Consider the following 18,805-nt stretch of genomic DNA (forward strand, 5'->3'; position numbering starts at 1 on the left):
TACGAGTTGCCAAAAGTTCGATACGCCTTGGGAGGTTTTAGTTCTCGACGGTTTGGCCGCGGTAGCCTCTGTTCGTTGGTCTTTACGAATGGGACGTACGTCTCGGCTAGGTAGGGCAGTCGTCCTGTATAGCTTAGTCCGTAACGGCAACTGCATTTGCCGCGAATCTTGAGAAAGACTCTGGCCCCCTTCCCAACATGCACGTAAATATACGGAGGGACGAGGAGCAGCAGCGGTTCGTGTGACGGGTTGCGCGTCTATATACGGAGAAAACTTGCGAATTCTAGACTCAAAGTTGGATCCTGTGAATGGCCATGGCAAGAGTAGTGTTGGTAGGACTAAAATTGCTAGCTTGGAAAAGTCGCGGGGATGACTTCATTTTCAGATCTCAAATGTACACGTTGGCTCGTTCTTAAAGAAGGATGGAATTTGCATTTCTTCTACATGCTTTGTACGCATCTCGCCGCGAAAATTCATTTTCCGACATTAACTTTGTTACCGAATTAGCTTGCTTTTCGCTTTTATCGAAAGCGAATAAATAGTCGAGATACATGGACTATCATCAACTTTAAAAATACGTAAGAAATTTGTCTTTTTTTCCATCATTTATGTATGTAGCGGTTGAATGATATTAAATCAAATGAAACAACATTATTTTTTTTTTTTAAATTTAAACTAAAAAGTCAAACAATAAATGTACAATTGATGAATACGTTATTATTGTAAATCGCACCAACTTTCGATCCGTAAAAATTTTACGAAAATAATAACAAAATTTCCACGGTTGTTAATAAATCATTTTTCTTCAAGTTTTTTTTCTCCCACGCTATAGTAGACAAGTCATAATGATAATTTTCATAAAAGGAATTTCAACGCTATTTCCATAAATGCTGCATTATACAATTAAATATTCAAATATTTTAAAATCATATTTAGAAATTTCTCATTTAAAAGTTTTAAATTAAACTCTATCGTTATTTCACATATATTTTAATAATTGTGAATTCTTTTTCTCATTCTTTAAGAAATATTTATATTTTCATATCCTTAAATCGTAAGTTTAAATCGTGTACAATTAAATATTCATATAGATATTTTAGAATACCACTCGTAGCATTGAAAATAAATATGAAACAGACGATTATATAGACGTTTGCCATTAGTCGTTGGTCTTTCTGTTGAAATAAGTTAATTAAATGCACCAATTATGAAGAATATATAAGTTCTTGAACTATATATATATATATATATATATATATATATATGACGAATTTAAGTTGATAATTGAAAGAATATATAACGATAAAGATGATTGGAGCTTCATCGTCATTTGGCTAAGGAAATAAATTAAATCACACGGAGCGAATCTATAGCATCTACAGGATGAGTATGGGATCTTCTGAGCAAGCGCACTTGTAATAGTCATAGCCTATGATTGGCAATATGCATGATCATTTCAACACTTGAAAACCTTTAGTACATTGCTTTTCTTTATTTTTCAGTCGATTGACCTTCGAGGTCGAATAAACGCATATGTAGATGACAAATCGACACAACGAGTGAATATTATAATACATTAGCTAATTTATGCCGTAGATAAAAAATTTCAATCTGCACTCGCCATATTTACTAATTTTAAGTAATTATGAAGTATCGAAATAACGAGAGACTATATTAATTATGAATATTAAATCAATTATTGTGATCAGGCGGCACATATAAAAAAGAAAGTCAGAATGTCAAATTTAATTAGAAAGAAAACTGAATAGCATATCCAATGCTTAAAATAAAAATGCCAAGTTTTATACGAAAAATTTATTATTTAAAATTTATTTTCATATTAAGTTGGATGAAAGGAAATGTATATTAGTATGGAATATTCAGAATTTGTTTCGTTATGTATTAAATAAGTTTATAATTGTAAAGTAAGTTATTAAGTCTCAAATATTAGCATATACTTTGTGCGATTAATCGTAAAATCTATTATAATTTTGTATATATGCACATGAATGCGTCATTTTTTAGCAAAGAGAATGATTAATTTGTTATGAATCGTAAAACTAACGTAACAAATATAACATTATATAAAATGATGATGAAAATAAGTTTTTATGGAGATCTTCATTAAATATTTAATTATACATTTTATACAATTAATGAAACTAATATGTATAATATTATCACCTGGCTAGTAAATTTTTTTTATGTTTTAATATAAAACATACATTAACGTAATGTTTTTATTACATTATTACTTTATTTTCATCTAAAACACTATAAAATAAATTATGATAATATCTATCTCTCGTGATTTGCGAAACATTATAAAGCAAAAAAAAAAAAAAAGAAAAAAAAAGAAAAAAAAAGAATTACGTTAAAGCTCGTTCGGTATAAGATTGTGCTTTTATCTTCAGTTTTTAATGACGATAACGACTTGGTTTGAGCGTGGGAGGTGATAGCGCACATACTTCGGGCGAGCCACTTCACAATGCTATAAATATTATTGGCGAAAGTTTCTTCTTATCGACCTATGCCCTATGAATTGACAAACAGACAGAGGCGCGCGCTTACCTACATAGAACATTGACGGATCTCGAACGGACGCTAACTAACAATGTTGGTGGCTGGAGTTGGTTTTACAGTCGACTATATTAACGATTTGATGAGAAAGACTTGCGACGTTAGCGTATCTCTAAGAGATATTTATTATTTCAATCGATCGACTAAATTGTGTATACTTAATTTTCTAGAGGATCTCAATGGCTACACGGACAGCATTGTTATGGTTATGTCGGCTTCCACCTGTCTGACACATTATTTATTTCACGATAAGAAGATAATAATTTAATTAAATCAAGATTGTATGCACGGTCTGTCTGTTCATAAATGAAAATTATAGAGATGATTTAGTGGCGATGTTTAATTTCACTTTCTCATCGGTATAAGAATTCAGTGAATGCCGCCGTATCTTCAAATTTATCCCTATATTATTTCATATTGTAATTAAGCGTTTGGTTTCTTATCCAAGTATATACATTTTAAAATTTTCAAAAGTTTTATAGGTCTTAAGTTTGTGCAATTCACTCGGTCAACCTCCTACGCAACCGTTGATACGTAAGATTTTTATAAAAACTTTTCAAATTTATCTCTTCACTTAAAATTTTCTCTTCAGCTTCAAACATAACCTGGGCCCTGTGAACAGCACTAATTGCTATATTGTTTGTTATTGGAAAGCGCGATATGAAACATTATTCTCTAATAACACATAGAATTTTCAACCGAGCTCTTTTTAACATGCTTACTACGAAATATAAAGCTGCAAGTTTGAAGCTTGGAAGGGGTGTTTGAGCATCGAGAATAATCCTACTTCAACATTGTGAGTCTTCGCGAAAGTTATATTCTTTATCATTGAAAAACTGTGCTTTCTAAAATATATCGCTCTACAAAGAATGGCAAATTATATCTCAATAAAAATGTATTTGCTATTAAAGGCCTAATTAAATCAAGTGGCATTGATCGAGTAAACTTGAATAACGAGCATTATTATTCAATTTTGTTGTTCGCAACTCATTGTCGAGAATTGACTAGAATCAAAGATACGCAGAGCTCGTAAGTTTCGAATGTTTTCCAGGTTAATATAACCAACTGCTTATTTCGAGCTCTTGAGCTATGCAATTGCTCGATTTGGATTAAATGCTAATAAAGGCGTAAAGAAGAAGTCTTCTTTGAAGATTCGAAGGGGGTCTCGGAGGAAAATTTGAGTAAAATCAGTCAGCGACGCATGGAAACGAGGTTTGTTGCACTGGTTGAACAATGACAATGTGAACGAGCCTTGAGACGCAAAGTGCCATTATTAACTATTATAAATGGTACTTAATAAATTCGATTTGCGTGACAAAATGAAGGAAATTCTGGAAAAATAGACGCGACGACGGGTCTCGCGCTTAGAGAGTCGCCATTAGGAATTTTAAATTCCCGTCATGATAATCGTTAATTGGACACCGAATTGTACTCGACAATGGCACGTGGTTAGTGAAACGTAATGCCGATGCATGAAAAGCAATCTTTTGGCCACTCGAATTATGCATGGCTTTTCCATGAGAGCTCCAAGTCACTGGAGTCGTTTTCCTGCTGGGGTGGGAATGGGAATGGGGAATGGGGAATGGGGAATGGGGTGGGGGGGGGGCTCGGGCTATCGCCTCTCCTCTTTCATCAACTTCGCGTTATGGTTACGTAACGCATGGCTTGCTCGGCTAATAAACGAAAGACGAAACAAAGCAGAAAAATAAGAACATTTTACATGATCCGAGAGCTGATAGAGCTTGATAAAAGATGGTGGTGGAGTAGTGGCTATTCAGCGGAACACAATTTGCTTTATAAAGAGAATAAATTACACGCATGATAAGGAGCACGTGAATTTTATGGAGGAGGGAGAAGAAAGGTGAATAATCAACGAGACGATAATCCGTATTATTTATTAATTAAGGAAAATTAATGGAACGTTGGAGCTTATTTTGTATTTATTTGTACATTTAATCTTACGCTAATCTAATGTTAAAAATTAATAACTATGTATAACAAAAAATTCTGCTTATGTCCATAAATAACTACAGCTGCTTCAATATTTCGCTGATCGATCGCAAACAACATTCTTACATTGGATATCTTATTAATTTATTAATACAATATTTAATTTAACTCGGCTCGATCAACGCTTTATTTAATATACCACATATTTTCTATGCTGAAAGCAAGACACCAAAAACATATATTCAACAACAGCTGCATTAATTATCTTTTAACGAACTTAACGATAAATCGAGTACACATTATGCATTGTATTGCATAATGAAGTTAATTTGCTACTAATACAGAACATCCCTAGATCCAGAATATTAATTTGTCTATTTTGAGATAAGTAATTTATTTGAAAATGTTGACACACACACATGTTCCCTCAAATTTTCGACTTAAATTTAGAAAAACCATATTAAAACCAGTAATTAATAATGATATTAATTGGATTAGATTGATTAGAAGTTTAATCCATTAACATTTGAATTATTACTGTGTCTGGCACTTGTTATAATCAGTCAGTGCGCATTCGTGTGTAAGTTACAAAAATGTTTTCTTTGCCATCAGCTGGTAATAATTAGATCATCGATCTGACGCAACAATTTATTCGCGTGCATTTCTTCAATTTAGTACCTCAATACTAATTGTTGTAAAGCATATCTAAAAGATTCTTAATACAATGAGCGAATTCGAAATCAGTCATACTCGAGCATTTTATTTAAAGTGAGCATTAAAGTTAAAAATATCATCGATACGCAGACACATCGTTTTATTCACTGTTTTGAATTTCAATATAAAGTATTGATTAAATTTTCCTCTACGTTCTTACAATAAAATTAATACCACTGATCCGCGCATTATCCGGAATTAGTACAACGGAATTCTCATACAATTTTGCGCATGAATAATTCCAGGGGTTCTTAGAATATCGGCATTAAATAGCGATTGGCTTACAGCGCGGATCAAAACAATTAATAAAATTGTCTCCCATACGTAACTATCGAGGCGAATACCGCATTAATAGGACATCCGAGTCTTATGAGTTGATTTATTTCTTACGGAAGGTTAATATACATAGGGATTTACTCGCACGATTTATATGAATGATGTAATTCCTCGCTAGGATCCCCCTTCGAGTAAAAGAACATCTCGGTCGATCAAGCATCGGTGAGTTAAGACGAAGAAGACGAAGAAGAAGAAGAAGAAGAAGAAGAAAAAGAAGAAAATGAAGATGATGATGACGATGACGATGACGGTGACGACGACGATGATGATGATTAAGAAGCAGATCGTCTGTCCAGGATTGTGGTAAATCGTGACGTTTGGCTAGAAGGCTACGACGAGGCTCTTTTAATAGCATTGGGAAATTTCGGCAGACAACAAAGCCAAACATAGATACAGTGAGTATCGTTGGGCGGAGGGGGGATATATGTTCAAGGTCTGTGATAATGGCGTCAGCGTATCTCGCGTAGAAACGCATAAAGAGAGCTCGAATAGGCTAATCAGAGGTCGCTGTGACTTAAATTGTCAGCGGTGGTAATCTTGACTTGGGAGGTAATATCGGCGACGGTCAGCCACTGCTCAAAGGACTTGGCAGGATGAGGGCGCGTCCAAATGGGAGAAAGAGGAGCTGTGACTCCCGGGTCAGGAAAGTCCGCTGTATCATGGTGTTGGACAAGGGTTTGGACGGTACAGCTGGGAGTCCGAAGGTACACGCGCAACTCCGTGTCGAACAGACGCCGAAACCATATCGCTGCCGTCCGATCGTCCATTGGCGATGTACCTATCATGGACGGCATCATCCCGCGGGTCTGCGGCTAATACCTGGCCGATGCGTGATTAGAGCCCGCAGGGAAATCTAGTCCAACAAGCCCCCGTAGGCTCTCTCTCTCTCTCTCTCTCTCTCTCTCTCTTCCCCCCTCCGCCTCTTTCTCCAGATTCCCGATAAATTTCATCTCGCGATACAAGCCTGACGTTCCGGCTCCTGACTTCCTCACCACCCCCCATCGCCGTCATCACTCCACCCTATCTCTCTTTCTCATTTTCCGCGCCTCTAAGTAGCTCGGGCTCTTCGTTGGCGTTGCATTTTGATATTTTGATGGCGCGCCAAGGTACATCCTTGAGGCCCCCGGACAGAGTGGCGCTCCTCGATTCCCGGATAAACGCCATATTCCGATCAAATATCGCGGCGAAAAGAGCGAAATAGCTGAGTCAGAGTTTGGCGGTCTCGTACCCCAGCCAGTCCACGTATTGACAATATCGAGGATATAGAGCTTATGACCGCAAGAAGTAACACGTTGCCATTCGTCCCTGCCACTTCCAGCCCCTCCTCTCCTCCTCCATTCGTCTCTCATCTCTTTCTCTCACTAGCCCTCCCTCGCGCTTCACTCTCGCGTAGATCATGTCCATTCGTGGGACAAAATTCTTGGCATTTATAGCAATTGTTTCGCTCACCCATATGAAATTTCTATTTTAAATTGAGATCAATTTTGCATAACATTCGATGGCTGGAAGACAGTAATTCACTTTTTTCAATGGGGCAAAATAATGATTACTCAGCTCTATATAAATATCATCGAAAATTCTCGGCAAATTTCATTGTATGCTAATGATTTTAAAAATATTTTAACAACGTGCAATTTATGCTTAATGGAGCATAGCTTTTTTTTCGAAACTAACAAAGAGCATAAAAGTTGCAATTTCTTAGCTTACTCGACTTTAAAATTTAAATTACGAGCACAAAAAGTCAACAAAATGTTCATGTAACCGCCGACAAAAATTACTCGATAACACGAAAAGTTTAATAATATTAAAGTTATTGTTTCCCTTGGGAATCTTAAAGTTATCGTTGAATTGTGTGTGTGGGGGGGGGGGGTTGAGAAAAAAATAATTGACTGCTTGGAATTACTTACAAGTATTTCGTTCGACAATATTGTTCCAGCATATATTTAAAATGAAAAAAAAATTTGACATTTTGTAAAACGCATTTACATTATGATATTAGTATCCGAAAATAGTATCACGAGGAAGTATTAATAACCACGACAAGTAGTTCGAAAACGATAAAATAAATTCCATTAACATTGACGTAAGCGATAATTGAATAGGTTAGATATAATCAAGGCCGATTTTATGCCTTATCATACGCGATTTAATATGCAAACAAAAATTGCGTCATATATCTTTACGTCTATAAATTGCGACCTTACACATTACATACTGTACGAATTGAAATTTAATTTATTTTACATTCATTTAATTTTATCATTCTTTAATATGAGCGATAAGAAATAATTTGATTGATTTATAATGGAGTGATTAATTAATACAGTCGTATCAATTCATTCGGATGAAACGCGTGACGTATGAAAAAATATAGCGCCTCCACTATCGTTCAATTTACAATATATTCAATTGAAAATATAATTTGACTTATTAAGAGATAACAAATTTTCAACCTAATCTATTAGGCTTTTAATTGACGAGGTTTAGGGTAGGTTATAAAAGAGGTTGGGGGAAATTACAAAACATATAGCTGGATAAGCGAATAGCTATTTAGAGATTCATCATTTGCCATAACGTGGGGATACTGAGATTATATTGGCGAGTGATAGGCATAAAATATGCATAATATGTAGGTCGGGGGTAGTGACAGAATGTTGGAACGGGCTTAGGGAAACGGCAACAACACAGTTTGGCGAGCAGAGAGAACAACAAGACTGCGGTTCTGTCCGCTGAGACGGGAGTTAAGGCGAGCTTTGATCGGTCAAGCAACGTAATTTCCGTGATTGGCTCGGGAACAAAGCGCCAACGGCATGATGTGGATGCTGGCGAGAATCGCACGCGCACTCATCCCCTACATCCGCATCGTTCTTCCAGGATCGATGGCCGTTAGTCTCTCTTCTCCTTTCTCCGCGTTCTTTCACACATGGGGCGCTGAACTTTTGAATCTCAAGATTTCAGCAGCGACTGGCGCTTATTTTTGAGTTATCCAATTCGTGTATCCGCGAGTCTGTAGTGTAGGAAGCCTATATGCGAGACGATCCCATCCTGCGCGAATAATATCCTGATGGATGACGACGGGTATCACTCTCTTTATTCATTTCTTATATCTTATTCTCGACGCGCAACAAACTTTTATAATCAGAGTCTTCTAGACGCGTATTACTTGGTTCTTTACAATAATTCCGAGCAATTACGTTACGGCAATAGTACAAGAGTTTGCGCGATTTCGTGCAATTTACCTATTCTCCAAGTACAATTTTTCGAATTATTTACATTAAACTGGTGCCCATTCGACGACGCTATTATTCAACGAGGATGAGAATTAGAAACAAAATGAGAAATGAAAAATGAAAAAAAAAAGAAACGCCTCCATCTATTAATGCGTGCGCAGGTGTAAAAATTTAATTTTATAAAAATTAATCAATGTGCACGTCCGCTATATCGTTTCATACGTTAAAATACTCTCTAATGCACTCTAAAAGATAACTGTTGTAAATCAGCGTATAATTTATTGTCAACGAACACGTAAAATGATAATATTGAAGTCCGAAAAATTGGCTCAAGGAGCAAGATGAAAAAAAAACAACAACAAAAAAACACAAAAAAAAAAAAAACAAAAAAAAAACAAAAAACAAAAAAAAAAACAAAAAGAACAAAAAGAACAAAAAACATAAAAAAAACACGGAAAGAGCAGAGATGAAATATAATCAAAGATTCGCAAAGAACCGTGGAAAAATACAGCATAAATGCAATGTAGTAAATTTATGTACGATTTATCGGGTTATTCGTCTGCCCCCGAAGCGAAAAATTTTACGCACTCGCGGATACCACGACTTCGGCTCTGGGCATTGAACTGCCGAGGGGTCGAAGGGGGCTGTTCGAGGGTTTGGGCGAGGGGTGGAGGGATGGGGGGGGGGGGCAGCAAAATAGCGGAATTCCTCATTCATATGCTCCGTCCTCTTTCAAGCTGCACGTGCTGGACTCATTCCTCTCCATGGTTCGCTCTCCGTGATAAAACCGAGATTGCTATCGAGCTCCAATTCTCGAAGTACCTCTACGCTCGTCCCCACCAGCATCATTCGCAACATCTCGATATCGAGTGTGTTTTCCCGATTGGGGGAGGGGGGGAGAGGGAGTCCGCATGTGCCGGGGCTTCAGGAGGGCTTTAAAGTGAATCGCGAAGGAAGTAGGAGCGAGCGGCAGATCGAGGCTCGGTCGCATTCACCAGTGCTCGGCAAACTTCGGGAGGAGAAGTCCAAAGCCGCGATACTTTGCTGCGCATTTTCCGCCCCCTTCACCGGCCCCAATATCTCTTTACAACTCGATTACCAACACACATCTATTACGCGACTTGTATTATCCAGCTCCTATTGCATTTTACTCCGCGGCCCCTTTCGCGGATTTTCATTTTTGCTATACGACTTTAAAATAAACTACCCCATTCCCCGCTGTATAATCTGATTAAAATATTTCCCGGTTAATAATGCCTGGCTGCATTAGAAAACTATGTATTAAAGAAGAAAACAAATACATAAATTTTTAGCGTTTAAGAAAGATTACGAATAAGTTTCTTACTTGGAAGAACAACTTGCAAAAGTTATTCAACAGATACGTTTATTTTTTGGCGACTGAAGGGCGTGCGCAATTTTATAACTTATTCATTTCAAATAATTTTATTTACAGGTACGGTTAGTTGTTAATATTGGAACGAGCTTAAATCTATTATATGTTGGGGGAAAATATAAATTTTCAACAAGCAATACCATTACGCGAGCATTTTATATTAATTTATTATTGAAATTAAGAATAAAATTATTAATGAATATTAATTAACTTCTTCCTTTTTTTTTTTCGTTTTCTCTCACTCTTCGGCGTTATACTTATTATGTAATTCTAAAATAGTTTTATCCCATCAAACTTATTTTATAATACTGTGATGTACCACTTCGTTTTTCCCCTAGTTTTCTTGAAACTGTACGCTAATTCGATAGCGTGTGCATAATTTTCATTATGCATGCTAATTTTATAAATAATGATACAAATAATTCAGTTTCATGTTCAAGAAATCGTTGATTGAAAGACTTTTTAAAGTATGAAGTGCAGAGAATACTAATGATCTGAAACCATTTTTTCTTTATTGATGTTGAAACTTTTTGCAATTTTTTTTCTAAAGTTAGTTGAGAGACAGTGAAATTTTATGTAATTCCTTGTCTGAATGCAAGGACATTTTATGTAAGCTTAGATTGTCCAATCAATAAGCACTCAAAGAAGGACAAATGAAATTATTGAGATGAACCTTGAATGCTTACTCTACCATATTCTACCATTTCCTCCGTCTTCAGCCATCTCAGTCAAGCTTTTCAAAAGCAAATCTCATAGTTTGACGTTGTTCTCGCTTGCTTCCGTTCTTTACCGACACGTCTGATCAAACTCATGTATTCTCAGTTTCTGTATCCATGCGGCTTGATCATTCTCCTATACTGAATGCTACTAAAGAGACAGAGAGATAAAGAGTGAGTGAGAGAGAGAGAGAGGGAGAGAGAGAGAGAGAGAGAGAGAGAGTGAGAGAGTGAGAGAGTGAGAGAGAGTGAGAGAGTGAGAGAGTGAGAGAGTGAGAGAGAGTGAGAGAGAGTAAGTGAGCGAGTGAGTGAGAGGCGTATAATCCCATTGGCGTTGTAGGAAACATGTATCCGTTGTCCCGAGTAGAGCGGCGCATCACTCTCGATACACTTTTATCCATTCAGGCCGACGTCATTGGTATTCCGTGCACGTAAAAGATGGCTTCCTCTCTCCGGCGCTGGATAATACTGGTGGAATGCTTTGGACTAGCGAGAACGACGACAACGACCACGACGACCGCGACGACGACGACGACGAAGATGCGAGACGGCCTTGGCTAACTCCACAGACGCCAGCTACGCGTGGCCACTCCCTCCCTTACTCCCTCGCTCCTTCTGCCCCTTAATTTGTCAGCCTTAAGATTCCACTCTACTTCTGCGATTCGCGATATAGATAACCCTATATGTATGGATATTTGGGTGTCAGGGGTGCGCTCTACCTGCTCATTAAAATGCCGCGGTCGTGACTCTTTATATACAGTGCATGCACGTGAAAACCTGACTGAAACGGAAGCGGAAAATACTTTGCCTCTTGAAGAACTGCATTAGAATCTTTATTACCTACCACTATGGTCTATTCTCTTCCATAAATCAGGTATTTTAAAGAAAATATTAGAGAATATTAATATTTATTCATCTTTCTTTAACACTATATCAGTCCGCCCTGGGGAGGGGGGGGGAAGGAGAGAAAATAATAATAATACGCATTATTTTTCTTCGGTAAAAATGACAAGACTCATTTTTCTCAAATTACCTTAGCCATTTCTTATCCTGATGTTTTACGAATATAATGGAGGACATATTATTTATGAATAATTTGATTTTTATCCCAATTTATAATGTAATTTAACATGAATTTTATGAGGTCGATTGATTATTGTAATTAATATTTCAATTGATACGTAGTGAGGGAAATTTGATGAAATAATATGATGCGTTGCGCATATAATTTCAAGTGGATACACGAATTTATTAATTTGCCATAGCTGGGTAAAAAAAAATTTTTTCTAAACCCGAACTTGATAGACGAAAAATTTATCATATAGAGTTTGCTGATAACATAATAATAAAAGTTAATTCATGATTTCGGATATGTAAAATTTTATAATTGATTATTGATCTCGTAATTTATTTGTAATAATTTTTTTTTTTTTTTTTTTTTTTTTTTTTTTTTTTTGTTAACTTCAAATTTAATCATCCGTATGATTGTATTGAATTAAAAAAATCTTAAATAATATTGCACAAAGTACATTGAAATTAATTATATAAATATAATGCAAATATCAGGTATAAAATAAATTAGATTAAAGAGGAACAAGTAAGTATCTCTTTTAGTTTTGATTAAAACTGGTTAAATTAATAATTTACTCGTGAAATTTTATCGTCTTCAGTCATCCAGAAGACAAAATGATCGAAGACTGTTTAGGATCCGCTGGATATAGGACCTACGCAACTTGTCTCATTTCCAATTGTTGAAGTAAAATTATATTCGTGTATTTGAATGAGAATGGCGGGGGAGGATGGGAATTTAAGCCCTCGTAATGCGATATAAAGAATAAATTCGAATATATCAATATACAATCTATTCCCAGACCATTTTCGTTCGGGCTTGGATTTTTCCCACTTGATTAACTTGCACGGTAACTTTTCCTCATCCAGTAGATAGACGCCACCGCTTATATAAGAATAATAACATTTATAAAATAAAAGAATAAATTATCTGTCTCCTTATTAAATTTATCTTATGCTTTAATATGGAGTTAATGCCGCGAACTTTCGAGAAATTGATGTCTTTTCGCGAAAGGTCACAACGACAAGTAACCAGAAAGAATACAAAGTATTAAAAGTGTGATCGGTCATTTTAACGAAATTTAAATCAAATTAATGCCGCTCGAAATGATGAAAATCATTATGATGCAAATAGGTGAGTGTAGCTTATTCAATGGGGATTGAATGATAGTTGGAGGATCGCAGTCAAGTGACATATAGGTAAGGCCTATCGGTGATAGCCATAGCAGGCAAACAGGCAATCCCAGCTATAAATTTCAAGACTCGATCTCACAAATGCACAACATGTCTAATCCCCTGTTCAACTGCACTCAAGGAGAGTGCAAAGCCATAACCTTCCCAGTCTGCTGTCATTAACCTACGAAATCGGAGACAGCAGCAGCAAGGATGTAAACCGTAGGCAATATCATTGCGTAATCCACGATCTATTCCCTAATCCCTGTCCATAATTCGAGGCCTCGCGTGTAACGTATGTAGGCAGGTGCACGCAGTTGTACAATAAAGGGATTTGGCCAGGGCGACGGTAAACGCTTCAAAGACTCTCTGGACTGGTGAGCAATCGCATCCGTCGAGGCGATCAAGGCCGCTTAATCTTTCTGTTGCGATTCGGAGGAGGAAACATTTGTTTATCTCGTTTTTTTTTATTTTTTGTTTTTTGTTTTTTGTTTTTTGTTTTTTGTTTTTTTTTTTCATTTTGCCAGTGCACGAGGAGGTCCATTATTGTAAGGCTGGTCCGTGCGCTTGAATGAACTATCCACTTATTGGGTTTAAGATCGAGAAGGTCTTTGGGCATAAGAGTCTTTGAAGATCGCCTAGGATGTTGTGTGGCCAGAGAGTTACTCGAGATTTATCCATCCGCCGGGAGGAGAAGAAAGCGATATCCTTTTTGCAGCTAAGACGACGACTCTGTGTATACATGGTACCGTCGTCAATAACCGATGCTCCGTAGAAAATTTTCATTCTTTTCTCCTTTTACTCGATTCCTTTTACTTTATTTCCTTGCACGTTTTTTTACTTTTTTTACTTTTTTTACTTTTTTTTTTTTTTTTTTTTTTTTTTTTTTTTTTTTGGAACAAATAGTGAGCAGAAGGTTGATCGATACACCGCGGGCAGGTATTTTGTTGAAAATGCCGACTTTACACTTCTCCCGGTTGCTTGTCACGTCGTCGAGAAATGCTTATGTATGGAAAAAGCAATCGCCTAATGAAAGTTGTAGATTTTTCATCGTCCGAACCATTTGCGACAGCCTATTGCATCGAGCGATTTAACTATTCCCTTTCACAAAGGGCTTTGGTGACTGTTATCACGATCCCGACTTTTATACTGATGTCATTAGGTTAAATGCCCGCCTCTCATATTCGATATTTATCGGATTCAAAAAGCCAGGCAGAGACTTAAAATCCCATAAAGAAGGATTAAGATTTATTTGATGAAAGAAGGGATTAAAATCCCTTTACTTTGCGAGGTGTCTCGAAAGTAGACTCTCATCAGTCTGATTGGCATATTTATCCACTTTCAATTGCATTAAGACAAAGTCTTTGAATGTATAATTCTAAAGAGAAAAAAAGGAAAAATATATTTCTCTGGTAGAGTAAAATGGTTCATATTTTTCTATTTGTCTTTCCGAATATGGTTAAAATTTAATGGGGACGACAATTATCTTTTAAATTCATAATAAATGACTAGCCTGTCTTTGAAAGTCTTATTCAATTAAGGAAATTTCAATTCTGTGTTGTATGTTATACGTTCTTTATATGAATAATTAAAAGTTTAAGAATATTTTATCGCTCAATGATATTAGAATTTACTTGCAGCAAAATGTAATTGCATACATTTTGCATTCATTTCCAATAATAGATCGAAGTAAATAATTAAAAAGTTTGTTTTCTATTCATAAAATAAGTATTCGTTGGAAAGCAATTAATAATGGTTAGGTGGGATAGTGAATGATAATTTATTTGATTAAACTGAACTTGAAAACTGTAATATTTCCAGTAATTGAAGAAATTAATGTGTATAATAAATATCTAAAGAAAAAAAAATAACAATATCTATGTCATTTCATTTTAATTCGCGAGAAAGAGAGAGAGAGAGAGAGAGAGAGAGAGAGAGAGAGAGAGAGAATTCCAAGACTGATATAGAATGATATAGAAGCGATACGTTGTATAAGCGCATCAATTATCAGAGTTACCGGCTTATGTACCGTTCGCTGGTCGATCAAGGCATCTGAAAAGAAATTCGATAGAAATTCGATAGAAATTCGATAGATCGAGTATATAGTGGTACGATGAGCCTGGGGAAAAAGAAAAAACCATTAATCGAATAAAAGTGTATCTGTTACGTAAGAGCGGCAATGAAAATAATAAATGTCCTCACGTCTCGCCTCTTAAATCAGGTGTTTCAATGATTATTTTCCCTTTACTTTTCTCGTCATTAATGTTTAAATAATATACTTGACTAGTTCTCACTTAAGAGAGTAAATATTTTTCAATAACATATAGTATATATAATTCGCATTTAAAACTTATTAGCTTTACTTAATTAAAGCACTATTATTTAATCTATCACATTTTTCGCAATTTGTTTCAATATCAATAAATTGTTTTATTATATATATAACAATATAGTTTTCAATATGAATTTTGTTTGTTATCATGTTTTAATTTTTTTAATTTTTGTAAATTTATTACATATAATTTAGGATTAGGATTTATGTTTGATATTTTTAAAATTTCTACAAAATTAGAATACATAAAAATTAAGGTATGTACCTTTACGGATACATTTACTTATTATTAAAATATAAGTTTCTCTCATGATATAAAATGGCAAATCTTTTGAAATATATAAAAATTTTGCCTATGAAAGTAATTAAATTATTTAATCGATCCGAATGTTTCGGGATAAGTCTAAGCAAATAACGATTTGTTCGTTACACTTTTTACGCGAAACAATATTTCAAATTGAACAACATTAACGATATATATATAGCTGTTTTGAATTTTAAAATGCTATATTTTCAATTAAAGATAATACAATTAACGTATTATAATGACCTACGATGCTGCTAATTAGAAAAAGGAATCTATAAATATTATCTTTTATATTAAATTTTACCTGAATATATAATAATAAACAAGAGAAAAAAACCATAGAATAGAATTCGATATTCAATTACTCGGATTAAAGTACAAAAATGAATAATAATTTATTATTATAACGGGATAATCTTTCAATATAAGAATACATAAAAATATAACTGCTGTAAAGTGTTGGTCGTTTTTATATTAAAATATGTTTAAAAGTTAATTTATAAATTGTGAAAATTTCACAATAATGCATTATCACGACCCGTAGGTAGATGTGAAGTTGCCAATATTGTGCTAAATGGTTAATCCGGGATGACCATAAGTAATTACTAGACTAGATGAGGAATAACAAATGAATGTTCGATAAGGTAAGAGCAATTTCGACGAATCAGTCGCTTACTAAAATTTCGTTCACTTGGCTTTTCTGTAATATTTTCACTCGAGCGTTCGGGACAGGATTAGAAAAAGAATTTGCGAAATGTCCAGGGATAAATTACGTCCTTTGTGGTGGTGAATAAGAGGAAGCTTTACAACGACTCGTTGCCACCGCTTGCTTTCCAACCTTTAGTTGCCGCTTTTTCTTTAACTATCTCACTCGCTTCCTATGGTCTTTATATAGTACTGACAGTCGACAAAAAAGGTTATGAATTCTAACTGCGCATGAATGCCTAAAGAGAAGTTCTCTCGTCGTGCGACAGCAAAGGGGACCGACGTCGTGCAACACCGAACCTAGTGAACAAGCGCCCAGATATACACTTTTCGAAATGAACGTCAAGAAATATTTCAAACACAGTTTAAACAAGAGGAAAATTGAAGTTGCCGCTTTGCATCGTCTGAATAAATATTTATTTCTTTACCAGCTTGCTTTTGTAGAAATATTTCCCTCGAGTAAGGACATCATGTAAATACTCGGGCGAATGTTAAAAACCATATAATTGTTTGAAATGAATATTTGAATGTTTTTAAGCAACGAGATTACTGGCTTTTCACATATCAAATTTATATTGATATACGTTTATGCTATTTTGGAAAATTAATGAATATATGTGATTGCGACGAGCCAAGTCACAAGCCAAGTCACAAGCAGTAGTATAAGAAGATGAGAAGAATATTTTAATCGTTGAATATATTATTCGGCTGGATATTGCAAAAAGTCACTGAACAGGGTTTATTTTATTTTAAAATCATGTATATTAATTCCATTCATTGTAAGCTGACTAATAATTCAAATGGAATTACATTCTTGGCCAATACTTGCAAATAACATTAAAATAAATAATAATAATTAAAATAATCAATAATAATTAATAATAATAATAATAATAATTAATAATAATAAAATAATAATAATAATAATAATAATAATAATAATAATAATAATAATAATAATAATGCAACATAATGTTATTATTTAGAATAATTTTTTGCGAATGTAATTTTCAATTTTTTTTTTCTAGAATATGAGCATTTATAAATAAAGAAAATTTGCAAAAATTTAAATGATATAGTAAAGAAACAATTTTACAATGATCCATTTAAAAATATTATATCGTTATGAAAAGATTTTGTAAATTAAAAAAATATATATTTTTCTACGCCATAAATTACTAGTAATTATTACTCTTTATGGTTTTTATTTTTTTATTTTTTTTTTCTTTAAATGAAATTGTAATAATAATCTCATTTACTAACTAATTGAATTAACGTGCATTCTATTAATATTCATTTTAAGATAAATATCTTCATTTTTATCTTAATATTTATATTTATCTGTCACTATATTATTCTGAATAATATGTTTGATATTCCTTATATATTTAGGAAGATTAATATGTTCCTTTGCCTTCACTGAAATCTCGATCTCTCGAGTGCAATTAGTAAGAGCAAATGAGTCTGATGTTTTATTGTCCTATATTATTTTTATTGCTTTATTATAGTGTTATTGTTTGAATGCTGACAAATACTGTAAGAATAAATTAACTTGAGTAATTGGTAATTTTGAAAATGATATGAAAATTAAATTAGTTTATTTATTATGTCGGTTGTTAAGTTGTCCCGAATTCGAGATGTCCAAAACCGATTTTACTATTACACATTTACTATTACATATTTACTATCTTATTTACTACCAAATATATTATTTATATATAGTTATTTAATTATAGATTATAGTAATTACTCATCATCACATATAAATTAGTTAATTAGAATATCCACTACATATTTGAAACAATTCATATACATTTCTTCTAAAGTGTATCGATAAATCGCTGAAATCGCTCGATTTAAAAAAGAATCTTAGTAGCAAAATAGACAATGACGGCAGCGGTATTATTTTTACTCAATAAATTTAAAAATCATGGTCTCCGGAGAACGTCTGACCATAATGGTATATCTCTACTTCATCAGAGCGGCAAACTCCGCGGGGAGTTTTTAGGACAATGTCATTTACCGAGATCCATAGCAACGTTATTCTTCTTTATCTCCCTCCATCTGTCACTTACACACACACGCGCGCACACACACACACACACACACACACACCATCCGAGTGTCCGTCTCTCTCTCTCTCTGTATGTCACATTTGAGATCGGAAGGATATTGTGAAGGACAGCGGTAAGGTTGTATAAAAGACGGTCCCTCCCATCTTACATACTGAGCATATAAACAACTCGTTTTTATATATCAATTGCCATTTTTATAGATACTTGCAGGAAACACCTACATAAA

General features: G+C 34.5%; 1 protein-coding gene across 11 annotated transcripts in view; it reads right to left on the minus strand.

Annotated features, from left to right (window-relative positions):
* Positions 1–18,805, minus strand: part of LOC105363937 (CUGBP Elav-like family member 1) — a 418,414-nt gene that overhangs the window by 90,673 nt on the left and 308,936 nt on the right. The window lies entirely within an intron of this gene.

Source organism: Ceratosolen solmsi, unplaced genomic scaffold (genome assembly GCF_000503995.2).
Source record: "Ceratosolen solmsi marchali unplaced genomic scaffold, CerSol_1.0 scaffold23, whole genome shotgun sequence".
NCBI classification, from domain to species: domain Eukaryota; kingdom Metazoa; phylum Arthropoda; class Insecta; order Hymenoptera; family Agaonidae; genus Ceratosolen; species Ceratosolen solmsi.